Below are 25773 nucleotides of genomic sequence, written 5' to 3'. Positions count from 1 at the left end.
TAACTTTCTTTGAAGCTACATACCATCTATTATTTCAAGTTTAAAGGTGTTTCACGTGGTTTTTTCATAGTAATTTTGACCAGATTAAATTTTGACGTGATCGTGCGTTTTCTATTTCACCTCAAGAAATTCTATATAAATAACATACCTGAAAATTGTGTCGCTATATACTAGACTTTTTGATTTCTGTGATTTTCGAAAAAGCAATGGCTTCTACCACCAGTTTCAATCGTAAAAATGATAAAACTGAATGTGTTACTTGTGGGAAGCTAATCTCAAGGAACAATTTATCGGCACACAGGGCAAGATGTAGCGAAACAGGTTCGAGAATTAATCGTTTGTTACCTTCTAAGTCTTGTGCTCGATGCGGAAAAATGATTAGCATTACAAATTTAAGTAAACATCTCAAAATTTGCAAACCATCGACCGAACAAGGAACATTGAAAAGAAAAATCGATGATCCAGGAACCGAAGCTTCCACTTCCAAGCAAATTAAATTATCCAATGAACGCAAACCAATTAGATCTGCATTCAACGACCAACTCCAGGATTTTTCAATTAAGTCAGAACCAGGTCGTGACATCCTTAGTTTCTTGGATGAAACGAAAACATCTGTACTAAATATTTTGAAAGATAAACTTGAAAACAACTCTATAAAAGTATACGTTGTTCTGTTTTCCGAATACGAGAAAGTTGATGGTACAACGAGTATTTTTTATCATCGTACAAAAAATCGGACTCTTTATTTTGCTGACGTCGAAAATTTGGACAACTTCTATTATAAAGTTTCCAACGAGCTGGTTAAGAAACATGACGATTTCGAGGCTAAAGGGTCGGGATGGTCTCTGTGTGGAAGTCCTCACACGTTAACCGTTTACGTGAACCAATTCTTGCCTCTTCGTGCATCCAGCTACGTTCCTCTTCCACCGAACATTCAACACAAGAGGGCTGTGTTAAATATACAGAACAGCGATAACAAGTGTTTTCTCTGGTGTGTGTTGGCTGCACTGCATCCTGTTCATTGCAAAAATAATCCAGAACGGATTTATCATTACAAGCAATACGAGTCCGAATTTGAAAGTGTAATGTCTGACATCGAATACCCGGTGACATTGTCGGATATAACAAAGTTCGAAAATCGTGCAGGAAAACGCATCGCTATTAATGTATATTCTTTTACGTCAGATAAATATCTTGTGCACCCCGTCAGGATAAGCGATATCGACGATGACGATGCTCGTGTGATTAATCTTCTTCTAATTTCCAACGAGGATGTTCATCACTACACGCTAATTCGTTCACTATCACGTTTGGTCAGAAGTCAAACTACCAAGTATGCAAACAACATCGAAGTTTGCCCGAGATGTCTAACCACGTTCGACGATCGAAAACAACTCGATTATCAAAATTACACCGGACGTCAAATTGCTATCGAGAAACTTGCCGAACATAAAATTTATTGCGGTGACAACAGACCGGCTAGAATGTTGATGCCTGAAACGAACGAAGTTGAAGAATTCAAAATGCACAAGGCATTGTTGGAACATCCCGCAATCATCGTCGCTGATTTCGAGGCGTTCCTCAAACCACTCTCCTACTGCGAACCGGATCCTGAAATTTCCTCCACAACGCCGTACCAGCTTCATCAACCTAATAGTTTCGGCTATGTTGTTGTGCGACGTGATAAAATAAATGAAGCATATATATACCGCGGGCCAAATGTAATCGAACACTTCCTGGAAAAAATGGTGGAGGAGGTTGAGGTAATTGGTAGCGTACTGCTTACATCAAAACCGATGGCACCTTTAACTGAAAATGAACTTCAAAATTACAATTCTACTGAGGTGTGTCCGGTATGTGATCAAAGTTTCACCGATGAGAACAAAAAAATATTCCACCACGATCATTTCAGCGGAAACTACATAGGTGGAATTTGCAACACGTGCAATCTTAAAATCCAGAAACCTGAATTCATCCCCATATTCTTTCACAACGGAAGCGGATATGATTTTCACCACCTGGTGAGACATCTTGGCTACGATCCGAAACGTATAGGTGTCTTGGCCGAGAATGAAGAACGTTACATTAGTCTCAGCAAGCAAGTGTCGATTCCGGGAACGAAAAATACAATCGAGATGCGCTTCCTGGATTCGTATAGATTTCTCTCTGCAAGTCTGGATGCTTTAGCGAACAAACTCACCGACGATCAATTCAAAATAACTAGAGCTAGTTTTCCCAACATAGACATAGAACTCGTTAGACGTAAAGGGGTTTATCCTTACGAATACGTTAGTGATAATTATAAATTTAACGACGACGCTCTCCCACTTCCAAGAGAATTTTACAGCAGACTCAGAGAGAAAGGAATCACGGACGAAGAATACCAACACGCGCAACTCATGTGGGAGAAATTAGAATGCAGGACACTCGGAGACTACCACGACGCATACTTAAAATTAGACGTGACGATACTCGCGGATGTTTTTCAAGCGTTCAGGAAAACGGCAACGAATATTTATAAATTAGATCCAGCGTATTTCTACAGCCTACCGGGATTAGCGTGGTCGGCAATGTTATTCCAGACAAAGGTCAAGCTGGAACTGATATCGGATGTTGACATGTTACTTTTCATCGAGAGGGGGATACGAGGTGGAATGGTGCAATGCGTACAGAGACATGCAAAAGCTAATAACGTACACATGAAAGAAGATTACGATTCAAATCGAGCATCGAATTACATCTTCTACGCCGACGTTAATAATCTCTACGGACATGCCATGGTTCAGAAACTTCCTTACGGGGGATTCGAATGGTTAGATCCCACTTCGATAGACATTATTCATTTCGACGATAGCGAGTGTGGTTTCTTCGCAGAGGTAGATCTCCAATTCTCCGACCACCTGCACGACACGTTTTCGGATTTGCCTCCGACTCCAGAAATCAAATGTCCACCCGACTCGATTCAAGACAAGCTTTTGTTAACATTGGACATTAAACAGAGATACGTCGTCCACTACAAGAATCTCTGGTTTTTGATTGGGAAGGGTGTTCAGATAGTAAATGTTAGAAGAATACTAAAGTTTAAACATTCCACGTGGTTAAGACCTTACATAGAAACTAACACACAACATAGAACAGCTGCCACTTCCGATTTAGACAAGGACTTCTTTAAATTAATGAACAATGCGGTGTACGGAAAGACCATGGAGAATGTTAGAAAGCACGTAGACGTGAAATTAATTTCCGATAAGAATAAATGTCGGAAGTGGATAGCCGATCCTAGATTCAAGTCGAGAAAAATTTACAACGAGAATTTAGCACTTTTCAATCTAGATATAAAATTGATGAAATTCAGAAAACCAATTTACGTTGGCGCAACGGTTCTCGACTTGTCGAAACTTTACATGTTCGAATTTCATTATGACGTGATGAAACCCTTCTACAATGATAAAATATCACTTTTGTACACGGACACCGACAGCTTCATTTACAGCATACAAACACCTAACCTCTATGAAGACATAAAAAATCCTTCCATGCTTGAGTATTTCGATACTTCTGCGTATCCTCAACCCAACAGATTTGGAATTCCATCTCGTAACAAAAAAGTCCTAGGTAAACTGAAAGATGAATGTAACGGTGATATTCTTGTCGAGTTCGCGGGTTTGCGTTCGAAGATGTATGCAATGAGAACAGAGAGTAGCGTCACGAAGAAAGCAAAAAGGTGTGGGCAAGAATACCGTGGAGAACAAACTCACCTTCCACGATTACATCGATTGCCTATACTCACAATCGACGATACTAAGTATAGAACAAAGAATCCAAAGTGTAGACCACGTGATTACAACAAACGAAGTTAGGAAAGTAGCATTAGATCCGCATGACGATAAAAGATGTATTTTGTCTTGTGGAATCCACACGTTGCCTTGGGGACACTATCGTTTAGAAATTAGTAAAAATTGTAGGCAATGCAAATGAAAAAAAAATAAACTTAAATAACTATAACTAAAATAAAACAAACTTTAACTGTCTCAAATTATCACATACACAATAAAGAACTAGCAAGGACAATGAATCTCTTTGGTTTCCGAAAGCAAACAATGGAGACTGTACACCGCACGGCAGATCATGAATTTCTACCTTCCATGTTATCTAAACTCAACGGCCTGTTGATCAATCAATTTTCGGAACGCAGCTCTTCTTGCTGGAACAGTGACGATTTCGGATTCGCGACGATCGACATGACGAGGAAACCCAACGACGGAAAATACAGAAACAAAATCAACGACTTTCTAAACGTTGCAACGTTGCAACGTTGTGAGAAAATTCAAAAATTGATCTACTGTAAATATAATTTCAGGTATGTTATTTATATAGAATTTCTTGTGTGCGAATACAAAAACTCAAGAATTCAATCTACTGTGAATACAATTTTCAGGTATGTTATTTTATATAGAATTTCTTGAGGTGATTACAAAACTCAAAAAAATCAATCTACTACGAATATAATTTTCAGGTGTTATTTTATATAGAATTTTCTCAGGGCGAATACAAAACTCAAAAATCCAAGACAGTTCAGTTTTAACGTGTTCATATTTGAAAAAAAAAATGCAAAATACGCCTTCGAGATTTCAACCAATCCACTTTACTAGATTGGCAAAAATCTAACTATTGTTATTTGGAACCTTTAACCTTTTTTGGTGACGTAGAGTACGCGTAGAGAGGTTGGGTTTAGTGTGTCGGTCGAGTCTCGGTGTCCAGCGTTAAAAAAATCTTAAATTGCAAATATCTCGAAAATGGTAAGAGTTATCGAAAAAATATATCGAAAAACACACCCATACGGCATCATTAGATGCCCCCTGTCGATTTTGGAGGTGTAGGATACGTGTACCAAGTTTTGGTGGTGCTGGGGTCAAGTTTTAAGAAGTTAGCCCACCCCCTCCCAAAAATTTTGATCACTCGTAACTTTTGAACGAATAGTCGTAGAGAGGTCGGGTTTAGTGCGTCGGTCGAGTCTCGGTGTCCTCTGTCCACCCATACCAAAATAAACATAGGTCGTCATAGAACCAATTTTTTTTCATCAATCGAAAAAAGTCCTGCGTTAAATTGCAAATATCTCGAATTTTTGACAAACAGAGGTGTCCCATAGGACCTTTGAGAAAATAAAACACGTGAAACTCTACAGAGGTGTGGTTATCTATAACCGCAGCCGTTAGAACCTTTTACTTTTTTTTTGGTTGGGCACCACGCACCCTGGCGAGGTTATAGAGGCCAGGGATCCTAAAAAAACAACAATTATTATTTTGTTTGCTTGCGTCACAATACGGAAATAATGAGAGGCACGCGCGCGCGTGTGTGGCACATCGTTCCCCCGAGAGAGGTTTACAAAGGTCACGATATATAAACATTTGGTCACGGACTTGGAAAATTACGATAAGGTGCACTCATCCTTCAAAGGATGAGAGGATGAGAGAGTGAAATTCACTCATCACTGCTTTTCTACGCTGTGAAACATCGTCAGCGCAATAAATAAGGCGCGGAACGTGGAGAGAAAGTGAGTTTTTCAGGTTTTGGTGGCCGTTTGGTCAAGAAATCAGAGTTGTCATAGAACATACAAATACTATCTACTAACCTATGTTCGGAAATCGAAAATAGCGACCGGAAGTGGGATTATCTTGGAAACGGTAAGACTTAGAAAAAATCTGTTTGCGGATTCGTCATGTACACCTATACGTGAGAAAAAGTATGAATAGAACTTATGTTCGGAAATCCAAAATGGAGACCGGAAATGGGTTTATCTTGGAAACGGTAAGACTTAGGAAAAATCTGTTTGCGGATTCATCACGTACGCCTATACGTGAGAAAAAGTATGAATAGAACCTATGCTCGGGAATCCAAAATGGCGACCGGAAGTGAGGTTATCTTGGAAACGGTAAAACTTAGGAAAAATCTCTTTGCGGATTCATCACGTACGCCTATACGTGAGAAAAAGTATGAATATAACCTATGCTCGGAAATCCAAAATGGCGACCGGAAGTGGGGTTTTCTCGGAAACGGTAAGACTTAGGAAAAATCTGTATGGTGATTCATCATGTACACCTATATGTAAGTAAAATATGAATAGAACATATGCTCGGAAATCCAAAATGGCGACCGGAAGTGGGGTTATCTTGGAAACGGTAAGACTTAGGAAAAATCTGTTTGGTGATTCATCATGTACACCTATATGTAAGTAAAATATGAATAGAACATATGCTCGGAAATCCAAAATGGCGACCGGAAGTGGGGTTATCTTGGAAACGGAAAGACTTAGGAAAAATCTGTTTGGTGATTCATCATGTACACCTATATGTAAGTAAAATATGAATAGAACATATGTTCAGAAATCCAAAATGGCGACCGGAAGTGGGGTTATCTTGGAAACGGTAAGACTTAGGAAAAATCTGTTTGGGGATTCATCATGTACACCTATACGTAAGAAAAAATATGATTAGAACCAATAGTGTCCGGAATTCATGCGGGTTTGGACGTGACGACGCAGTTCAATAACATAGGTTAGACCAAGAAAAAACCTTGGTGATTTTATTTCGAGTAAGATGTTGGCAACACTGCGAGAAAATAAGGCTTATGTCTTACAAGAGCAAACCATTAAGTCGAGCCTCACCGAGCCTCACTTCGAGCCTCAATTTCAGTTGCAGAACTGGCTTTATGGTCCTACTCTAAAGTAGGTCAAAGCACGTAGAGGCTCTCGTGTAGTTTAGCACGAAAAAAAAATGAATAGGTTAAGTTATATCACGTAAGATCGTGGCATTCGTACCAAGTACGAGTGGGAAAAAAGAGAAATTTTACTAAAACATCGCTAAACGCTTAAACATCGACAAAAAATTGTCAAAATATGTCAAAAACTGATTTTCGATTGATAAAAAAAAAGGCTACAAATGCACTCGTACCAAGTACGACTTTGAACCGGCCAATATACACTACTAATATCATTTACTAAACCTCGACCCTCTGATATATTCCAGAATTTAGGAGATAAAGTATTGATAATTTTAATTAAGTATCCTATACCATTAGGATCGTTTACAATAAAATTAACTAATTTGTCACAAATCATGTTTACAATATCCATTTTCTCATTATGGAAATTATTGTTCCCAGCATTTTCCTCCAATGCTATAACCAGCAACCTATCTATAAGTTTTCTCACATCGTTTACCCATGCAAATTCCTTAGGTATAGTATTGTATTGTTTTATACCACTACCGGTATTTAGTTGATTCCAGATAAGTTTAATAAGAGTTTTGAATTTAAACCCGCTGCTAGGATTCACACGCTTAGACTGGCATCGTTATTTTGGTACAAAGCATCAGAGAGTGTCAAAAGTTTAGAGAAACTTTGATAATCATCATCTGTAAAATATTTTGGTTGTTTTTTTAGTAATGAGCTCCCATAGCCCTACGGTACCAGGATATCTGGACCAGCTGTTTCTCCCACCCAAATTAATTTTTATGTTGTCCCCTTCGAATGTAACTTTAGACTTGCCAATTTTCCATACTACGCCTTCATTACCCTCCATAGGTGGATACAAACCAAACACCTCATCTTTTTCGAATTTTCCTGTACTCAGGAAATCCCTTGCCAGGGGACCCAACTCGATTTTCTCTGATTCTTCTATAGCTGCTCTCGCAGGTGGTTCGTTAGGTACCAGAGGAGTGTGGATACTACACAATGGCGTAGGAGGAATATCTGCATAATTTTTAGCAGTAAGAATTACCAATTCATTGATGAGGTTTTTATTTTCTTCTGTAACACTCTTAATCTCTTTACCAAGACCACTGATTGCATCGATAATAGGTTGGTCTTTACGCTTGTGTTGTTCGTAAAAACCTCGATTCTCTGATTTCCAACCTCTGAAACGTTTGGACAAATACTCTCGTAATTTCGAATTATCTTCAATTTAGTGTTTCGTCATATTTATTTTTTGATTAATGGTTATTTTATATCGTTTCAACGTTTAAAAATTCGTTGATTTTATTTCTAAGCTTACCGTTGTTAGGTTTCCGAGTCATGTCGATGGTGACAAATCCAAAATCTTCGCTGTTCCAACAAGATGAGCAGAATTTTAAAAATTGGTTTTAATTTAAGTCTCCTCCCACATAATCATCGTATACATGTTTCAAATTAGTATGATCTTGACGAAACAAACAGATTAAGTTTGTATTATCTCGTAGTAATTGTTTGGGAATTTTGGAATTAGTTTGAGCTAAATAAAAGATCTATTTCTTTGTGACGACCCTGTGCAAAAAAAAATATAATTTCATTTTGATTTTCCAAAAAAAACATCATCGAATACCAAAAAAAAATTATCAAACATTGGTCGAGAGGTTTTATTGTTGATGCAAATGTAGCTATGCCCAGTCCCTCGTAAAGCTTCTTGAGTTGTTGGTATTTCGGTTGTTCTAAACTTTTAGAAAACACATTCAAGTGTCTATTTTTCCAATCTAGCCAATTGGGCGCAAGCAAGAAATTATCAACCATCAAATTGTTTTTTCCACAAACTGATGGGCCTGCAATAAGGCATCTTAAGTTATCAGGTAACAACTCTCCATTTCTTTATTAATTTCCACTACATCTGGTAAACGCTGTAACACATTCCATGTTGGTGTCAAAAGAATCACCTGGTTTGCTTCTATCCAACTTTTGGCAGACGTAACCAGTTCACATACAATTTATTATTTTTTCTTCCATATTTTCTCGATTAGATATGTATCTCGATATTTTGTTTTACTAAGTTCCTCTTCATAGAATCTCCCTTTCAATATTTTGTTATGATTATCTTTTATGATATATGTATTTCTATTCACTGCTAAAACTTGAACCACTGAGAGTAACTCCGTACTATAATTTTTAGTGAATCCCTTCTCGAATTACTGTTTATATTTACTAACCCTTACCTGATCCCCTATTTCAAACTTTGGCTTCTTGGTAGAATATTTATATTTTTGACAATAAACAGTAGAAATCAATCGTTGCTCATCAGATTTGGTTACCTCAGTACGTTGCATGTGAATAGTATTGTGTACTGTTTTGTTGTAATCATGGACTATCTGGGGTAAAATTTGCACCCACTTATAGTTGCCTTGTAAAGTGAATTGTCTCCACATGCAATTTTTTAATGTTGTGTTGAATCATTCCACTATACTAGCTTTCAGATCATTGTTTGTAGAATAGTGTTTAATATTATGTTGTTGCATTAACGTAGCAAATGTAGAATTGTAAAATTCTTTCCCTCTATCTGTCTGTAAATATTTTAGTATCCTTCCCTCACTAAATATCGAATTAAAAGCGTCGCTAACACAAACACCAGCCTTTGATTTTAACATGCATATTTGCTAAAGGTATCAATAACTGTAAGCAATACTCACAATACTAACTGATATGTAATGCAAAAGCTCGTGCATCATAATTTGTTGCATAATATTGGGTAATAATTTGTTGCACAACATAATGCAAAAGCTCTTGCATCATAATTTGTTGCATAATATTGGATAATAATTTGTTGCACAACATAATGCAAAAGCTCTTGCATCATAATATTGGATAATAATTTGTTGCACAACATGATGCAATAGAAATAAACCAGAATTAAACATGTGTGTGTGTGTAGTGTGTGTGTGTGTGTGTGTGAGGGGTGGGTGTGTGTGTGTGAGTGTGTATGTGTTGGTGTATGTGTGTGGGTGGTGAGGGTGGCTTTTTGGCTTAGTTTTAGGTGTAGCCAAAAAAATATCAAGAGCGGCATATTTTTGACAAGCTTATGGACAACAATCTGGCAGATGTAGCTTTTGTAAGTGTCGGCAAATCAATCTGAAGGGGGTCATACTTTCACAGGAAATTCCCGAGTGCATTTTTACAAAAATCTTGGATTAGACAGGGTGCCACACTTGAGCAAAAAGCTCATATGCACATCTTGAGCTAGGTTTAAGTGTAGCCAAATCTGCCTGAGGGGGCCTCATATTTTCTCGGGTTTATAATATGTACTTTTACACTACTGGAATACCACATTTTGGTCAATTCCACATCAAAAGGCACGTAAAAACATCTCAAATAAACACAACTTTTGTAAGGTAGACATTTTAGGTACGATTATGCAAAGTTAGCAAAAACCTTCAAAATAAACTTTTTTAGACACTATAAAAATGCGTTTTAAGTAGAGGGATTGGACTCCTTCAAATCAACACTTGGTACGCTGCCTATTATTTTTATTAATTTAACCACAATGGAAAACCTATTTTGATGATGTTTTTGTCCAATTTATACTATTGCAAATCTGTGTTTTTTCAACTCACACTTGGTACGAGTTTCATAATTTCTAACGAGTTAAAGTACGTAACACGCACATCTACACCCACGCACACCCACACACACCCACGCATACCCACGCACACCAACACCCAACCACCCTCGCACACCCACCCACGCACATCCACGCACACCCACACTTGGTACTTGGTACGAGGCCTACTATTTTTATTAACTTAAGCATAGTGGTAAACCTATTTTGACGATGTTTTTGGCGATTTTATAGTATTGCAACTCTGTGAATTTTTCATCTCGTATTTCGTACGAGTGTCATAATTTATTTCGAGTTAAATTACGTAACATTACGTAACATTGACATGGCTCGTAAGGGTAAATTATTGCATTATGTATCGCAATAAGTTATTACGCAACATTGTGACGGCTCGTAAGGGTAAACTATTGCACAATGTTTCGCAAAAAGTTATTACGCAATATTATGATGACCCGTATCTAACGTGTTGTTTTCTAATTGGTTGGATTATCATGTAATGCGATGATGTGATGTTTTCTGATTGGCTTACTGTTTCGGATGTTTTCAACGCGGTCCGCGCTTAGGTTACTTAAAGAGTTTTTGCATTACAGATCAGTCAGTATCGTTAGAGTTTTTCAAGAGTACGGACGTGTTGAAGCTGTGCTTCTCATAATTGTTTTGTTAAAAGTTAAATATTTATTTTATTTTAAAGCTACAAACAATTTATTATTCTAAGTTTAAAAAGTGTATCAAGTGATCTTTTTTCATGGTAATTTCGATCAGATTGAGTTTTGGTGTGATCAGATGTTACTTGTTGTCTCCGGAAATTCTGTATAAATAACAGCTGAAAATTTTATCGTAATAGCTACAATTATTTTATTTTGAATTGGGTTCAATTCTTTTTTTTCACACAGATTGAATTTGTATTAATTTGTATTTGTATTTGTATTTGTATTTTTGAATTTTGTATTTTTTACCGAGAAAATTATAATAGTTTTTTCGCTCTGGTATTTACATATAAATAAATACCAGAGCCGAAATAAATATTATAATTTACTCGGGAAAAAATACAAAATATTATAATTTTAACTATTGTTTTTTTTAAGTTACATTCTATCAATTATTGTAAGTTTAAAAGTTGTTTTTTTAGCAAATACAATCTTATTGAATTTTGACTTGATTGTGCGTCTTGTTGTCATTTACTTAAAGCATATTAAAAAAAATGTCATCTACTAATTTCATCGAATGTGTTATTTGTGGGAAATCAATCTCCAAAACTAATATTACAAACATAGGGCAAGATGTAGTGAAACAGGTTCGAAAATAAATCGTTTGTTACCTACAAATCCTTGTCCTGAATGCGGAAAAATAATTAATTCTGTAGTGGGTACTACTCCGAAAGAATCGAAAATAAAAGCATTGTCATTTTGCATATCCAGTGAGTACCAAAGATTTCGGACTTGTCCAAATTCACCACTCCACATTCTCGAGTGTGAGGACTGCCTTTAGGGAGAGAATCAGACATGTAAACATCTTGAAGTGTTTAATTTTAAATATTTTAATTAAAGATTCAATGTCTTGGTTGGTAAGAGCGTCTTCTTTTTTTAATTTTCTGAGTGCTCTAGACTTCACACCTTTGCCATTTTTTTTCTCCATGGCAAGATTATGACGCTTTTGCTCTTCTAGTTCTGCCTTATTCTTTTTTGTATCAATGACAGTTTTGGCAATAGCAGCACTATCATTCAGCCAAGCTCCCAACTGCCCCCAATGCAGCCAGGATAGCTGGAATGCTGAATATGAATCCTCCGCTGTGTGTTTTCTTTCTTGTTTTTTGCAATAGTTTTAATTGTGGGGTACTGAGTAATAATTTCATTCCATTTCCTTTGGCTATATATTGCCTCTGCTTTTCTTGTTGTTTTTTAGTTAAAATAGAATTAAGTTTTAAATTTTTAAGATCGTGATATAGTATTTGGTATACTACTGCTTTTGGTTTCATGTTGTTGTTATTATTATTATTATTTCTCAGAGTATTTATATTACAAACCCCACCCTAATTTTTGTTTTGTATTCATAGCAATAGTTGTACCCAATGCTGTTATTTTTTCACCCAAAGATGCGTCTCTGCTTGTTAATCTTCCAAAAGCTGACTTTTCCACTTTTTGATCAGCCACATGACGATCATTCAGATCTTAGTGTGTGTTGTATTCAATATCATGTTCTTTACAAGTAGCATCCAGAGGATTAATACCCCTGTCCCCTCTTTCTATTCGTTTCTCAAGTTTTGTACCAGGACCACAATTTTGATAACCAAGGAGGTGTAACTCGAACGGAAGTATATTAATAATATCATTTACTAAACCTCGACCCTCTGATATATTCCAGAATTTAGGAGATAAAGTATTGATAATTTTAATTAAGTATCTTATACCATTAGGATCGTTTACAATAAAATTAACTAATTTGTCACAAATCATGTTTACAATACCCATTTTCTCATTATGGAAATTATTGTTCCTAGCATTTTCCTCCAATGTTATAACCAGCAACCTATCTATAAGTTTTCTCACATCGTTTACCCATACAAATTCCTTAGGTATAGTATTGTATTGTTTTATACCACTACCGGTATTTAGTTGATTCCAGATAGGTTTAATAAGAGTTTTGTATTTATCCCCGCTGCTCGGATTCACACGCTTAGACTGGCATCGTTATTTTGGTGCAAAGCATCAGAGAGTGTCAAAATTTTAGAGTAACTTTGATAATCATCTTCTGTAAAATATTTTGGTTGTTCTTTTAGTAATGAGCTCCCATAGCCCTACGGTACCAGGATATCTGGACCAGTGCATTTTTACAAAAATCTTGGATTAGACAGGGTGCCACACTTGAGCAAAAAGCTCATATGCACATCTTGAGTTAGGTTTAAGTGTAGCCAAATCTGCCTGAGGGGGCCTCATATTTTCTCGGGTTTATAATATGTACTTTTACACTACTGGAATACTCATTTTGGTAAATTCCACATCAAAAGGCACATAAAAACATCTCAAATAAACACAACTTTTGTAAGGTAGACATTTTAGGTACGATTAAGCAAAGTTAGCAAAAACCTTCAAAATAAACTTTTTTAGACACTATAAAAATGCGTTTTAAGTAGAGGGATTGGACTCCTTCAAATCAACACTTGGTACGCTGCCTATTATTTTTATTAATTTAACCACAATGGAAAACCTATTTTGATGATGTTTTTGTCCAATTTATACTATTGCAAATCTGTGTTTTTTCAACTCACACTTGGTACGAGTTTCATAATTTCTAACGAGTTAAAGTACGTAACACGCACATCTACTCCTACGTACACCCACACACACCCACGCATACCTACGCACACCAACACCCAACCACCCACGCACACCCACCCACGCACATCCACGCACACCCACACTTGGTACTTGGTACGAGGCCTACTATTTTTATTAATTTAAGCATAGTGGTAAACCTATTTTGACGATGTTTTTGGCGATTTTATAGTATTGCAACTCTGTGAATTTTTCATCTCGTATTCCGTACGAGTGTCATAATTTATTTCGAGTTAAATTACGTAACATTACGTAACATTGACATGGCTCGTAAGGGTAAATTATTGCATTATGTTTCGCAATAAGTTATTACGCAACATTGTGACGGCTCGTAAGGGTAAACTATTGCGCAATGTTTCGCAAAAAGTTATTACGCAATATTATGATGACCCGTATCTAACGTGTTGTTTTCTAATTGGTTGGATTATCATGTACTGCGATGATGTGATGTTTTCTGATTGGCTCACTGTTTCGGATGTTTTCAACGCGGTCCGCGCTTAGGTTACTTAAAGAGTTTTTGCATTACAGATCAGTCAGTATCGTTAGAGTTTTTCAAGAGTACGGACGTGTTGAAGCTGTGCTTCTCATAATTGTTTTGTTAAAAGTTAAGTATTTATTTTATTTTAAAGCTACAAACTATTTATTATTCTAAGTTTAAAAAGTGTATCAAGTGATCTTTTTTCATGGTAATTTCGATCAGATTGAGTTTTGGTGTGATCAGATGTTACTTGTAGTCTCCGGAATATCTGTATAAATAACAGCTGAAAATATTATCGTAATAGCTACAATTATTTTATTTTGAATTGGGATCAATTCTTTTTTTTCACACAGATTGAATTTGTATTAATTTCTATTTGTATTTGTATTTGTATTTTTGAATTTTGTATTTTTTACCGAGAAAATTATAATAGTTTTTTCGCTCTGGTATTTACATATAAATAAATACCAGAACCGAAAAAATATTATAATTTACTCGGGAAAAAATACAAAATATTATAATTTTAACTATTTTTTTTAAGTTACATTCTATCAATTATTGTAAGTTTAAAAGTGTTTTTTTTAGCAAATAGAATCTTATTGAATTTTAACTTGATTGTACGTCTTCTTGTCATTTACTTAAAGCATATTAAAAAAAATGTCATCTACTAATTTCATCGAATGTGTTATTTGTGGGAAATCAATTTCCAAAACTAATATTAGCAAACCTAGGGCAAGATGTAGTGAAACAGATTCGAAAATAAATCGTTTGTTACCTACAAAGCCTTGTCCTGAATGCGGAAAAATAATTAATTCTGTAGTGGGTACTACTCCGAAAGAATCGAAAATAAAAGCATTGTCATTTTGAATATCCAGTGAGTACCAAAATTTTCGGACTTGTCCAAATTCACCACTCCACATTCTCGAGTGTGAGGACTACCTTTAGGGAGAGAATCAGACATGTAAACATCTTGAAGTGTTTAATTTCAAATATTTTAATGAAAGATTCAATGTCTTGGTAGGTAAGAGCGTTTTCTTTTTTTAATTTTCTGAGTGCTCTAGTCTTCACACCTTTGCCATTTTTTTTTTCTACATGGCAAGATTATGACGCTTTTGCTCTTCTAGTTCTGCCTTATTCTTTTTTGTATCAATGACAGTTTTGGCAATAGCAGCACTACATCCAGCCAAGCTCCCAACTGCCCCCAATGCAGCCAGGATAGCTGGAATGGTGAATATGAATCCTCCGCTGTGTGTTTTCTTTCTTGTTTTTTGCAATCGTTTTAATTGTGGCTTACTGAGTAATAATTTCATTCCATTTTCTTTGGCTACATATTGCCTCTGCTTTTCTTGTTGTTTTTTAGTTAAAATAGAATTAAGTTTTAAATTTTTAAGATCGTGATATAGTATTTGGTATACTACTGCTTTTGGTTTCATGTTGTTGTTGTTATTATTATTATTTCTCAGAGTATTTATATTACAAACACCACCCTAATTTTTGTTTTGTATTCATAGCAATAGTTGTACCCAATGCTGTTATTTTTTCACCCAAAGATGCGTCTCTGCTTGTTAATCTTCCAAAAGCTGCCTTTTCCACTTTTTGATCAGCCACATGACGATCATTCAGATCTTAGTGTGTGTTGTATTCAATATCATGTTCTTTACAAGCAGCATTCAGAGGATTAATACCCCTGTCCCCTCTTTCTATTCGTTTCTCAAGTTTTGTACCAGGACCACAATATTGGTAACCAAGGAGGTGTAACTCGAACGGAAGTATATTAATAATATCATTTACTAAACCTCGAAACTCTGATATATTCCAGAATTTAGGAGATAAAGTATTGATAATTTTAATTAAGTATCCTATACCATTAGGATCGTTTACAATAAAATTAACTAATTTGTCACAAATCATGTTTACAATACCCATTTTCTCATTATGGAAATTATTGTTCCCAGCATTTTTCTCCAATGCCATAACCAGCAACCTATATATAAGTTTTCTCACATCGTTTACCCATACAAATTCCTTAGGTATAGTATTGTATTGTTTTATACCACTACCGGTATTTAGTTGATTCCAGATAAGTTTAATAAGAGTTTTGTATTTATCCCCGCTGCTCGGATTCACACGCTTACACTGGCATCGTTATTTTGGTACAAAGCATCAGAGAGTGTCAAAATTTTAGAGTAACTTTGATAATCATCTTCTGTAAAATATTTTGGTTGTTTTTTTAGTAATGAGCTCCCATAGCCCTACGGTACCAGGATATCTGGACCAGCTGTTTCACCCACCCAAATTAATTTTTATGTTGTCCCCTTCGAATGTAACTTTAGACTTGCCAATTTTCCATACTACGCCTTCATTACCCTCCATAGTTGGATACAAACCAAACACCTCATCTTTTTCGAATTTTCCTGTACTCAGGAAATCCCTTGCCAGGGGACCCAACTCGATTTTCTCTGATTCTTCTATAGCTGCTCTCGCAGGTGGTTCCTTAGGTACCAGAGGAGTGTGGATACTACAGAATGGCGTAGGAGGAATATCTGCATAATTTTTAGCAGTAAGAATTACCAATTCATTGATGAGGTTTTTATTTTCTTCTGTAACACTCTTAATCTCTTTACCAAGACCACTGATTGCATCGATAATAGGTTGGTCTTTACGCTTGTGTTGTTCGTAAAAACCTCGATTCTCTGATTTCCAACCTCTGAAACGTTTGGACAAGTACTCTCGTAATTTCGAATTATCTTCAATTTAGTGTTTCGTCATATTTATTTTTTGATTAATGGTTATTTTATATCGTTTCAACGTTTAAAAATTCGTTGATTTTATTTCTAAGCTTACCGTTGTTAGGTTTCCGAGTCATGTCGATGGTGACAAATCCAAAATCTTCGCTGTTCCAACAAGATGAGCAGAATTTTAAAAATTGGTTGTAATTTAAGTCTCCTCCCACATAATCATCGTATACATGTTTCAAATTAGTATGATCTTGACGAAACAAACAGATTAAGTTTGTGTTATCTCGTAGTAATTGTTTGGGAATTTTGGAATTAGTTTGAGCTAAATAAAAGATCTATTTCTTTGTGACGACCCTGTGCAAAAAAAATATAATTTCATTTTGATTTTCCAGAAAAACATCATCGAATACCAAAAAAAAAATTTCAAACATTGGTCGAGAGATTTTATTGTTGATGCAAATGTAGCTATGCCCAGTCCCTCGTACAGCTTCTTGAGTTGTTGGTATTTCGGTTGTTCTAAACTTTTAGAAAACACATACAAGTGTCTATTTTTCCAATCTAGCCAATTGGGCGCAAGCAAGAAATTATCAACCATCAAATTGGTTTTTCCACAACCTGATGGGCCTGCAATAAGGCATCTTAAGTTATCAGGTAACAACTCTCCATTTCTTTATTAATTTCCACTACATCTGGTAAACGCTGTAACACATTCCATGTTGGTGTCAAAGAATCACCTGGTTTGCTTCTATCCAACTTTTGGCAGACCTATCCAGTTCACATACAATTTATTGGGATGAAAAGTAAATTTGCAATAAGGATTCATGAGTGTATGTTTAAATAATGCAATTGTGTGTGTGTTGTGTGTTATGTGTTTTTATTGTGTACAAGCGCGTGAAACCATTTTTTCTTTGCGTATCAATTTTTCTTCCTTGTGCATACGTTCCGTCCATTTGAGTGTCTTTAAATTTAAATCTAATGGAAGTGTGTTATTTCTGTGTTCACTACACCTGCCTTTCATCAACGCTACTTTTATGGTAAGTCAAATCTTTTTTAAACTAATTATATATGTAATCTCGTTTAAAATGAGTGCTTTCCATGCATTTGTCAGCACTTTTAAAAACCGTAAGAAATATTATGGCTGATAGAGACGATTTGTGTACTGTAAATTCGGCAACGCCGACGTCAAACTTTTTCAACCAACTTTGCAACATTTGTACCTCTCCAACAAACAGCAACAATGGCCTTTCCTACTCAACTGCAGCGCTACAAACGGAAACGGTTTATCCATATTCTGGGCCGCAGCTGAATCTTACACCCGGCAGCTTTAACGCAATTCATATCAACGCGCAAAGTATTCTCGCTCATTTCCTAGAAGTAGAAAATATAATTCAAATAAACAAAGACGTACATGCCTTACTGGTCTCGGAAACATGGTTGAAGGAGAGTCTTTCTGACGATCTGGTGCATCTTTCGGGATTTCGTTTATTTAGGAAAGACAGAATCGGAAAGGGGGGAGGGGGAGTGGCAATTTATTTGCGCGAGGACGTCCCTGCCAAAATTCTCTCAAAGTCGCCCGATGCCTATGAAGGTTCATCGGAATATATAATCCTCGAAATCAGTATCTGTCAACAAAAACTCCTCCTGGCGGTAGTCTATCGTCCACCTTGCACTCGCCTTGATAACTTCGAGAACGACGTTGCAAACTTTCTACCAAAATATTCACAGACGATCGTTCTGGGAGATATGAATACCGACCTATGTAGCAAGAAAGAAAAGGTTATAGAATTCCGTGATACGTTCTCTGCTTTAAATCTTTCCATTTGCCATTTAAATCCAACCCACCACACGGCCACTTCCGACTCGTGGCTTGACGTCATCTTGGTTTCTGACGAAAATCTTGTAACGCGCCATGGCCAAATACCAGTGCCTGGAATTTCCTACCACGATTTAATTTACGTGTCCTATTATCTTCGCATTCCTAAATACAAAGCAAAACAAGTTTCATATAGAGACCTCAAAAACATTAACGAAGCCCGCCTAAATGAAGACGCTGCCCTTGTACCATGGCATTTAATCAGTACGTTACCTACAGTGGATGAGCAAGTCTTATTGTTAAATACCTTTATCCTCCAATTGTACAATAAACATCCTCCAGTCAGGAAGAAGCGTGTTTCGCGTCCCCCTGCTCCCTGGCTGACGGACGAGTTGCACCGGCTTATGGCGATGCGTGACAAAGCGTACACCAAATATAGGAAGGCGATCAAGGTCGGTGATTATAACACATCCATCTTTGAAAATTACAGAATTCTGAGGAACCGTTGCACCCAGGAAGTACGAAAATCAAAGCGTCGATTCGCGTCTGAACTACTAACATACGAAAGCAAACCTGACGTCCTCTGGAAAAAATTGAAAATACTGGGAGTTGGGAAACGGAGAAACCACGAATCCATTAATAAATTTCCACCGGAAGTATTGAACGATCACTTTTGTGATCTTCCGATCGTCGATGATAATGTGAAACACGAAACGATTCGTAACATTGAAACACGCTCCACAACTGCTCCAAAATTTTGTTTTTCTTATTTTTCGCCGGAACAGGTCAGAAAATCGTTACAGAAGATAAAGTCATCGGCCGTAGGAGTAGATGAAATTTCTATCCTCATGATTAAAAAAATTCTCTACCACGTACTTGCTCCTATCACTCATATTTTTAATTTTTCTTTAATTACCGGCGCATTTCCCTCGTCTTGGAAACTCGCCCTGGTACGCCCTATACCTAAAACAAACAACATAATAAACGTCAACGATTACCGACCAATCAGCATCCTCCCAGCCTTGTCTAAAGCCCTAGAGCATCTCGTCAGCGATCAAACCCGGGACTTTCTAACGCGAAATAATTTAATAGATCCTCTTCAGTCTGGCTTTCGAAGTAACCACAGCACTTGCACGGCTCTTGTCAACGTAACCGATGACATGAGGCTAGCCATGGACAATAAACAACTTATGATTCTGGTACTTCTAGACTTTACAAAAGCTTTTCAGACAATTGATCACGAAATTCTACTCGCTAAATTATCATCGATTTTCAATTTTTCCGACTCCGCGGTTAATTGGTTCTGCTCCTATCTACAAGAACGTCGACAATGTGTCGTTGACCTATATGGAAAATCGTCGTGGAAAAACATTCCATGTGGTGTCCCTCAAGGCACCGTACTCGGCCCCCTCTTATTTGCTCTGTATATAAACGACCTCCCGACGGTGCTTAACGGATTGTAAATACCATATCTATGCCGACGATTTTCAGTTATATTTCCCTTTCCCCCCGAAAGAAATACTGCATGCAATAGAAATTGTGAACAATGACCTTAAACAAATAACTACTTGGTCTGCACACCATGGCTTACATCTAAACCCGACTAAAACCCAGTGTATTCTTGTAGGTTCCCCTAGAATTTTGAGCAAAATAGATAAATCTAGCCTCCCTAGACTCAACATAAATGACATTCATCTGCCCTTCTCCACTACTGTTAAGAATCTGGGTGTGATACTCAACCAACATCTCACCTGGGCAGAGCAAGTTAACTCTGTATCTAGAAGAGCTTTCGGTGCATTGCATTCACTCTATCGGCTCAAAAACTTCCTCCCTGAACGCATAAAAATTAAACTGGTCCAGTCTCTTGTATTTCCCATTGTTGACTATTGCGACATTGCTTACTTGGATGTCAATCACGAGCAAGCTAAACGACTGCAGCGAATTCAAAATGCCTGCATTCGTTTCGTTTTCGACCTAAAATATTCAGACCATTTGACATCGTACTTTGCGAAGGTCGAGTGGCTTAAATTAAGCGATAAACGTAATTTTCATAAGTTAATTTTACTGTACAAACTCCTCCAAATAAAAGACCCGCAATATCTCTATAACCGATTTCAACATCTTTCCGACTTTCACAGCCACAACACCAGATCGCGCGAAAGGTCTCTGCTGTCCATTCCACTCCACAAATCCAACTTTTATGCAAATTATTTTACTGTTACCTCAGCAGGCCTTTGGAACAAGTTGCCACCTGAAATTCATGTCTCTTCCTCAATTGTGACGTTCAAAAAATTGTTAAAGTTACACATATTATACAATGAAAATTAAATGTTTGATTTCCCTATTAATATGGTGGGTGCAGAGAATGATAGATGGACGTAAGGCACTAAAATGAATTAGAGTAATAGTTAAGATGAATTATCGTCAAAGTATACCGTATTGGACTGTGTTTTAAGTATGTGTAATATTGGACTGTGCTTAAGTAAGTGTAGTGATATGTATTTGCTTTTACGTGTGTAAGGGCAAAGATATGTATGTTTGTGTGTGAGTGTGTGTGTCCGTATCTATAGGTTAGATTACCTTTCTTATATGTAATTTCTCTTTGTATTTTTTATTTCTCTGTAATTTTTTATATATTTTTTTTCTTCCTTTTTTTCAAAATTTTAATTATTTCATGTTCAATTTTTTTGTAAACATGGTCAAGTGGAAGAAAAGGCTCCACAGCCTTAACTTCGCCATGTAAAAGAAGACGAAATAAATAAATAAATAAATAAATTATTTTTTTTTCCATATTTTCTCGATTAGATATGTATCTCGATATTTTGTTTTACTAAGTTCCTCTTCATAGAATTTCCCTTTCAATATTTTGTTATGGTTATCTTTTATGATATATGTATTTCTATTCACTGCTAAAACTTGAACCACTGAGAGTAACTCCGTACTATAATTTTTAGTGAATCCCTTCTCGAATTACTGTTTATATTTACTAACCCTTACCTGATCCCCTATTTCAAACTTTGGCTTCTTGGTAGAATATTTATATTTTTGACAATAAACAGTAGAAATCAATCGTTGCTCATCAGATTTGGTTACCTCAGTAGCTTGCATGTCAATAGTATTGTGTATTGTTTTGTTGTAATCATGGACTATCTGGGGTAAAATTTGCACACACTTATAGTTGCCTTGTAAAGTGAATTGTCTCCACATGCAATTTTTTAATGTTGTGTTGAATCATTCCACTATACTAGCTTTCAGATCACTGTTTGTAGAATAGTGTTTAATATTATGTTGTTGCATTAACGTAGCAAATGTAGAATTGTAAAATTCTTTCCCTCTATCTGTCTGTAAATATTTTAGTATCCTTCCCTCACTAAATATCGAATTAAAAGCGTCGCTAACACAAGCACCAGCCTTTGATTTTAACATGCATATTTGCTAAAGGTATCAATAACTGTAAGCAATACTAACAATACTAACTGATATGTAATGCAAAAGCTCTAGCATCATAATTTGTTGCATAATATTGGATAATAATTTGTTGCACAACATAATGCAAAAGCTCTTGCATCATAATATGGGATAATAATTTGTTGCACAACATGATGCAATAGAAATAAACCAGAAGTAAACATGTGTGTGTGTGTGTGTGTGTGTGAGAGAGAGTGTGTGAGGGGTGTGTGTGTATGTGTGTGGATGTATGTGGGTGGGTGTGGGTGGTGAGGGTGGCTTTTTGGCTTAGTTTTAGGTGTAGCCAAAAAAATATCAAGAGGGGCATATTTTTGACAAGCTTATGGACAACAATCTGGCAGATGTAGCTTTTGTAAGTGTCGGCAAATCAATCTGAGGGGGGTCATACTTTCACAGGAAATTCCCGAGTGCATTTTTACAAAAATCTTGGATTAGACAGGGTGCCACACTTGAGCAAAAAGCTCATATGCACATCTTGAGTTAGGTTTAAGTGTAGCCAAATCTGCCTGAGGGGGGCTCATACTTTCTCGGGTTGATAATATGTACTTTTACACTACTGGAATACCACATTTTGATCAATTCCACATCAAAATTCACGTAAAAACATCTCAAATAAACACAACTTTTGTAAGGTAGACATTTTAGGTACGATTAAGCAAAGTTAGCAAAAACCTTCAAAATATACTTTTTTAGACACTATAAAAATGCGTTTTAAGTTGAGGGATTGGACTCCTTCAAATCAACACTTGGTACGCTGCCTATTATTTTTATTAATTTAACCACAATGGAAAACCTATTTTGATGATTTTTTTGTCCAATTTATACTATTGCAAATCTGTGTTTTTTCAACTCACACTTGGTACGAGTTTCATAATTTCTAACGAGTTAAAGTACGTAACACGCACATCTACACCCACGCACACCCACACACACCCACGCATACCCACGCACACCAACACCCAACCACCCGCGCACACCCACCCACGCACATCCACGCACACCCACACTTGGTACTTGGTACGAGGCCTACTATTTTTATTAATTTAAGCATAGTGGTAAACCTATTTTGACGATGTTTTTGGCGATTTTATAGTATTGCAACTCTGTGAATTTTTCATCTCGTATTTCGTACGAGTGTCATAATTTATTTCGAGTTAAATTACGTAACAATACGTAACATTGACATGGCTCGTAAGGGTAAATTATTGCATTATGTTTCGCAATAAGTTATTACGCAACATTGTGACGGCTCGTAAGGGTAAACTATTGCGCAATGTTTCGCAAAACGTTATTACGCAATATTATGATGACCCGTATCTAACGTGTTGTTTTCTAATTGGTTGGATTATCATGTACTGCGATGATGTGATGTTTTCTGATTGGCTCACTGTTTCGGATGTTTTCAACGCGGTCCGCGCTTAGGTTACTTAAAGAGTTTTTGCATTACAGATCAGTCAGTATCGTTAGAGTTTTTCAAGAGTACGGACGTGTTGAAGCTGTGCTTCTCATAATTGTTTTGTTAAAAGTTAAGTATTTATTTTATTTTAAAGCTACAAACTATTTATTATTCTAAGTTTAAAAAGTGTATCAAGTGATCTTTTTTCATGGTAATTTCGATCAGATTGAGTTTTGGTGTGATCAGATGTTACTTGTTGTCTCCGGAAATTCTGTATAAATAACAGCTGAAAATTTTATCGTAATAGCTACAATTATTTTATTTTGAATTGGGTTCAATTCTTTTTTTTCACACAGATTGAATTTGTATTAATTTGTATTTGTATTTGTATTTGTATTTTTGAATTTTGTATTTTTTACCGAGAAAATTATAATAGTTTTTTCGCTCTGGTATTTATATATAAATAAATACCAGAGCCGAAAAAAATATTATAATTTACTCGGGAAGAAATACAAAATATTATAATTTTAACTATTGTTTTTTTTAAGTTACATTCTATCAATTATTGTAAGTTTAAAAGTGTTTTTTTTAGCAAATAGAATCTTATTGAATTTTGACTTGATTGTACGTCTTGTTGTCATTTACTTAAAGCATATTAAAAAAAAATGTCATCTACTAATTTCATCGAATGTGTTATTTGTGGGAAATCAATCTCCAAAACTAATATTAGCAAACATAGGACAAGATGTAGTGAAACAGGTTCGAAAATAAATCGTTTGTTACCTACAAAGCCTTGTCCTGAATGCGGAAAAATAATTAATTCTGTAGTGGGTACTACTCCGAAAGAATCGAAAATAAAAGCATTGTCATTTTGCATATCCAGTGAGTACCAAAGTTTTCGGACTTGTCCAAATTCACCACTCCACATTCTCGAGTGTGAGGACTACCTTTAGGGAGAGAATCAGACATGTAAACATCCCTGAAGTGTTTAATTTTAAATATTTTAATTAAAGATTCAATGTCTTGGTTGGTAAGAGCGTCTTCTTTTTTTAATTTTCTGAGTGCTCTAGACTTCACACCTTTGCCATTTTTTTCTACATTGGCAAGATTATGACGCTTTTGCTCTTCTAGTTCTGCTTTATTCTTTTTTGTATCAATGACAGTTTTGGCAATAGCAGCACTACATCCAGCCAAGCTCCCAACTGCCCCCAATGCAGCCAGGATAGCTGGAATGGTGAATATGAATCCTCCGCTGTGTGTTATCTTTCTTGTTTTTTGCAATCGTTTTAATTGTGGCGTACTGAGTAATAATTTCATTCCATTTCCTTTGGCTATATATTGCCTCTGCTTTTCTTGTTGTTTTTTAGTTAAAATAGAATTAAGTTTTACATTTTTAAGATCGTGATATAGTGTTTGGTATACTACTGCTTTTGGTTTCATGTTGTTGTTGTTATTATTATTATTTCTCAGAGTATTTATATTACAAACCCCACCCTAATTTTTGTTTTGTATTCATAGCAATAGTTGTACCCAATGCTGTTATTTTTTCACCCAAAGATGCGTCTCTGCTTGTTAATCTTCCAAAAGTTGCCTTTTCCACTTTTTGATCAGCCACATGACGATCATTCAGATCTTAGTGTGTGTTGTATTCAATATCATGTTCTTTACAAGCAGCATCCAGAGGATTAATACCCCTGTCCCCTCTTTCTATTCGTTTCTCAAGTTTTGTACCTGGACCACAATATTGGTAACCAAGGAGGTGTAACTCGAACGGAAGTATATTAATAATATCATTTACTAAACCTCGACCCTCTGATATATTCCAGAATTTAGGAGATAAAGTATTGATAATTTTAATTAAGTATCCTATACCATTAGGATCGTTTACAATAAAATTAACTAATTTGTCACAAATCATGTTTACAATACCCATTTTCTCATTATGGAAATTATTGTTCCCAGCATTTTGCTCCAATGTTATAACCAGCAACCTATCTATAAGTTTTCTCACATCGTTTACCCATACAAATTCCTTAGGTATAGTATTGTATTGTTTTATACCACTACCGGTATTTAGTTGATTCCAGATAGGTTTAATAAGAGTTTTGTATTTATCCCCGCTGCTCGGATTCACAAGCTTAGACTGGCATCGTTATTTTGGTACAAAGCATCAGAGAGTGTCAAAATTTTAGAG

The sequence above is a fragment of the Lepisma saccharinum genome, chromosome 9 (genome assembly GCF_977018435.1).
Source record: "Lepisma saccharinum chromosome 9, izLepSacc3.1, whole genome shotgun sequence".
NCBI lineage: Eukaryota > Metazoa > Arthropoda > Insecta > Zygentoma > Lepismatidae > Lepisma > Lepisma saccharinum.
The sequence above is the reverse complement of the archived record's forward strand: the minus strand, read 5'-3'. Positions refer to the sequence as shown.